At 31.2% G+C, this 5604-nt stretch overlaps 1 long non-coding RNA gene across 1 annotated transcript; it reads right to left on the bottom strand.

Annotated features, from left to right (window-relative positions):
* Positions 1–3010: 3010 nt before the first annotated feature.
* Positions 3011–5439, bottom strand: LOC128173412 (uncharacterized). The gene is made up of 3 exons (XR_008242501.1): positions 5114–5439; positions 4169–4221; positions 3011–3563 (listed from the first exon to the last, which is right to left on the bottom strand). It is a non-coding gene; the product is annotated as an uncharacterized LOC128173412 (long non-coding RNA).
* Positions 5440–5604: the final 165 nt, after the last annotated feature.

The following is a 5604-nucleotide window of genomic DNA, read 5'->3' as shown; positions in this document are numbered from 1 at the left end:
CGTTTGTTTTGTCATTATTTCATTTCAATGGTATATATCATAACCATGGGTATGGTCACGATTGTTTTTAGAATTGCAAATTCTAAATGACCAACTGGTGTAAAAGGGTGTGGTAATAATTTGTTTAGATTTATTTTTTTTTTTATTTTTTAATGCTTTAGTATAATGCATTTTTAATGAACAACCAAAATTTGAGTGTCAGTCGTAGAGTTATTGACAAGATATACAGTTCAGATATATTTGGTATGTAATCAAGGTTCGTTCCATGTTCATGAGTACATATTGGTTCAATTTCTTTGTTAAGAAGATTTTGTATCTGCTTATTCATTTAAAACATAATCAGACAGATCCTAGCGTTTGTTTTATTCGATAAAGCATAAACGTTCATTTGAGTACTTTAAATCATTCAAAACGTAAACAAACAAAAAATAGGACATGGTATTTTTTTAATGTAAGAAAGAATTGTGAGTCTTATACCTCTTTTATTGATACTCAAATTTTGGAAAGCTAATAAAAATGCCTGATAAAGGTTAAAAATGGGGAAAATAAAATAAATCTAATTTTGACCCAAATCGTGATAATGTCTCTTAAACGTTAAACTATAATTTTACTAAAAAAATTATCATCGCTGATTTGCAATTATTCCCTTTTGAAAAAGAGGTTATCCTTTCATTTTAACAATTGAAAATTCTCTAACCATAAGAATGCTTTGTTCTAAGTTTGATTAAATTTGACCCGCCCAGGTTTTCGAGAAACTGTAAAAAATGTGAAAAGTTTACAGACAGACAGACAGACAACGGACACAGGTGATCAGAAAAGCTCACTAATACCTTCAATTTAGGTGAGCTAAAAAACTTTGTCTCAACGAGATCTCAGACTTGGCGGACTCTAACCACAAACTTTGAGCAATTTATTAAGATGAATACATGCATATACGAACGGAAGACATTTTTTGTTACTTTAGCAACAAGAGTATAGTTTCTTTGATAATTTATGAATAAAACAAAGTAAACATATTAAATTTTCACACACTACGTAAAATTTACAATTTTATCATTCCATGTATGTTGTACAAAAGTATCAGTAATTTTCAAAAAACAGTAAAAGTAAGCATGTGTGCATTGGTCATACATAAAATTAACACGAGAAAACATTTTTATACCTCACGATGAATTCTAGCAAAGTATTTGTAAAATGAAGCATCAATCAAAGTTAAATTAATGGTATCGTGCTTTTTGCGGACATCTCATCGACTTTATTAGGAAATGGAGATTAAAAGAAACAAACCATTGTTGAAAGGCCAAATTTCTTGAAACAATCATGTGTTTATCAACATTCCTTATTTAAAACATCAAAGTTAGTGTATAACTTTAAATTAACTATTTAAATTTTGTTAAAAGTAAAAAGGCACTACTCTAATTTTTAAATGGATGACATTACATCCATTACTACATGTCACATTACAATGGCAGACGTATTTGTCTGACCTAATTACCTCAAAAAGACAAATTAGGGCAAGGATTATGAAACCCACAGCCTCGTACGCGTTATAAAGATCAAGTTCTGTCCCGCTCTAATTCATCCCTACTTGTACATGCTTTCCCCACACTGAAGTTTATGATATGGTAAGTGCATGAATACTCTGGGAAAAAAAGAGACTCTTTGTTGTTGTTACTTGATTTGTTTCACATAACACTGAGGTTATCATTTCAAATAAATCTGCCCTTTTTATGCTAATATTTGTATACCACCTCGTAAAATGCATGATAAACTGAAAATATGTCAACATATAAAGTGGTTTGTTTTATGTTGGAATAAAAAAATGCTATCTTTAGTCGTTAGGTATTAAAACCTTATCTGTCTTTCGCAAATAGCAGTATATAATTTCACAAAATGTGATAATGATATCAATATGTATTTGAATTTTAAACTCCTTATATTTCTTTCAAAAAATCAACAATTTGACTTACTTGCCATGATAGCTTTTAATATGTGATTGTCAACTTTTTTAATACAGAAGTAAGGATTCAAATTTTAGTTTTTTTTCACATTGGTTTGAAAAAACCCAATTTCGACCAATGAAAAATAGTTAAGGGAATTTGAAAATATATGTAAATAGTGGCACCAATATGACATCCGGGTATTATTGTTTTCGAGCTAAATCCAATCTGTAATTACAATAAAGTCCTCTCAAATCAATACACATTTCAAACGCACAAGTGATCCCAAAAGGGGAGGTAACCCTTTGAGCGATAACTCTTTTGATATAGGCGCGATGTCATTTTATCACATAATCCGAATTAATTTTAAGATATGTTTCAACAGTACATTATGTAAATGGTTATTTAAACATAGTGCTTCTGTTTTATTTATTTTAAAAGAGACAAGATGGTTACGATGAATCGTCCGCATTTCCTCTGTTGTATCATGGATGTAAACAAAAAACCGTTGTGTATCAGTTCTCTTGGTTAACCGCATTCGCGGAGTTATTGGTTTCTTAATATTTTTTTAGTAATGGGAGAAAAATATATAAGAGCTAATTGTACACAATTATTTGAGGGATTAGATGTCAACAGAGACAAATGAAGCCCCTGATATTAATATACTAACTAAATTGTTCTCATAATATATATTAAAAAATAAGATAATGGAGTATTTTTTCATTATTTATGTGCAGCCTTTGTCCAATGACTGCATATTCTATAGCACTGCTTAGGTCTGTTAATATTATTCTGGGGAGGGGGTTCAAAGGGGTAACTTTATTCTGTTTGCCAGGGGCCAGGTACCATGGTGTTTTACTATGTCAATTGTGAATTAAATTAGAATTTGCCACGGGGACTATACATGTAGATCTGCCCATGTAAGAGGCCTTTTTCCCATCCCCCATAAGCAATCATCAGTATTCACCTTTGTATTACACATGTTACACTTGTAACTTAAACACTCATTAAAATTGACTTTCATTTTTATTCAACACATGCAGAATGATTAAGATTAAGAAGAGGGGGAGGGTTAGCATATCTCTTCATTCACAAAATAAATTCTAAACGCTCATTTCTCATTACCGAGAAAGGAAAGAGAGTGTGTAAATCCTGCAACAAGGCGATCAAAAGCCATTTTTGGTTCACATCAATATATTGAATTTAAATAAGTCTGAATTATCCTATGTGAGAGACTCTCTCTCCCGCCCATTTACATACCATCCCCTTTCCACTTCTCAAACAAAATTATATATATAGAAACAATTATATTTGGTTCATTTGTTTTATTAATTCAAGAAGATAAAGGGACCTTCTGAAAAAAAATTCTGTGACAACATTTTAACCTGACATATGCATGCAAACTCAAAATTGGAATTTCTTTTTATGATGTTAATGTGTTTATTGTATGACTTCCTAGTTCTGGTCCTCTTCTCTCTTCAAAAACACAGTCTTCCTGTTCCTAAAGTTCAGGTTTTTTTTTCCATCATTTCATCTTGTATATGACACCAGGATAAGGGTGCGGGTAAATGATCACCAATAAGAACATCATTTATGTAAATCTCAAGACAAAGCAGGTACCAGCTAAAATGAAAATTATATATATTTCAGTAAGTTTAACTTGTTATCAAAATGGCTGAAAGACTGAAATGGAGGATTTTCTACAATTTGATAGTCAATGGAATTTATTTATCTTAATAAACATTTCATTATGTTTAGATGTGCATTTAGTTTTGCACAAATTCAAATTATACAGCTTTTCAGTTCGATCGATTTGAAATTATTCGCATCCTCACCCCTGATATGTGCATGATATTAGTTTAATTGCACCCCTTTATTTTACCCGGCCTGACCTTAAAAATGCACCTCTCTCTCTCTCTCTGTCTCTCTCTCTCACACACACACAACTGAATCAGATTTGATTGGTTGATATCATATACAGAAATGCTGGTGCAGTCAGTGTGAATTAAAACATACCATGTATTGTTGATTTGTTGATGAGCAATATTCAAAATTGTAGATTATATTTAATAAATAACATAGGTTTATATCAATCATTTTTAAACTTTAAATGAAACCATTCGTACTTGAAAATACTTTTTTAAATTGAATTGTCTCATAGAATAATCAGATTGGTCATTATGTCAATGATAAATTATTGAACTTATACATGTATGTTATTTACTTACATTTTCTTCCAGCCTTTTTTTTTTCAAATCAGTGTGACGCTTTTCAAATTACTCTGCAAATAACAAAATATAATTATGAGAAGTCATACAATTTAATTTACATGCATATAAGGACATGTCAACAGTAATTTGAACATTTTTGTGAAAAGTCTACATATATTATGCATGGATGGGTAAAATGACCAACACTTCAAATTTTATTTAAAGTTACATATGCACATTCTACACAAACAATACCATATATGACCATGAAAGTAGATTCCTCATTCGGAGAAAATCAGATGGAGACATGCAGTCATTTGTTTATTATCATTTGGGTTCTTTTTATTACCAATAGTACAGCATCATAAGTATGAACCCAGGTGACAAGATTTCAAACAGTGTTATGGTAGTAATATACTGAGTTCTAAAAACAAACTAGTAATAATTAAGAATTAATGTGCATAAACATCTTAATATATCAACTGGATGAATGTGTAAAAAATACAAATGAACTGTCATGGAAGAATTTTGAACCCAGTAGAAAGGTGTTATTGATCAGCTGTTCATCAATTTCCAGGAAATGAAATCAGCAATTTTTAGCCTGCACTGTACTGATTTTCAGAAAATCAAATCAGCTGTTTTCACACAGTCTTTGTATTGTTTACTTACAAATTGAAATAAAAACAAACAACTGTGTAAAGCTAAATATTGTCAGTACAAGTACTATGAACTGATTCGTGTCGATTGGTGAAAATGATCAACAATTTAACGGACTGGCAATAAAGCTACATGTACAATGTACATTGTATAGGCCTAAATGTAAACAATGCAGTCTCTCCTCATGTTTTGAACGAAACAACATATTAAGTCGATCAGAAATGCATCAACAGTATAAAATTACAACAAAATAGTTATTGAGCTATCTGGTATATTACAAATACACTGTATATCTATTCTACATACCTGATAAATCATCAAAAGATCGCCATCATCGGGAATACCAGCTACACGTGTTTACATCGTCTGACGAGCGCTTTTGGGACGCAGATTCACACCCATACGACAGATGCGTTATGGAAATTCTTCGTATATTCTGATTGTTGTAAACTTATAAAAACACACATGAGTGATTCGTAGTTATATTTTGCTTATGGAGTATTAAACAAGCCGTATTTTATGCTTAAACTGCTGTTTTCGGTATATGTTCTATATATGGTAATACAGAGGCGGGGCGTATATTATGACGTCATAACTCATTATCCCTTCATTAGCATATCAAAACGATGTGTTGCCTTATCTGTCCTGCGTACGGTTACTCGTCAATCGTCTTAGTCATCAAGACACTTCGTTCTATATGTTTAATTGTTAATTTTCACAGCGTGTAATCAACTACGATTCACTATATTAGAAATCGTACATTATGAGCGTTCCATCGAGAATCTACAAAGTGTTAT

The sequence above is a fragment of the Crassostrea angulata genome, chromosome 2 (assembly GCF_025612915.1).
Source record: "Crassostrea angulata isolate pt1a10 chromosome 2, ASM2561291v2, whole genome shotgun sequence".
Classification (NCBI taxonomy): domain Eukaryota; kingdom Metazoa; phylum Mollusca; class Bivalvia; order Ostreida; family Ostreidae; genus Magallana; species Magallana angulata.
Note: the sequence above shows the minus strand (reverse complement) of the source record. Positions and strands in the feature narration are given on the sequence as shown.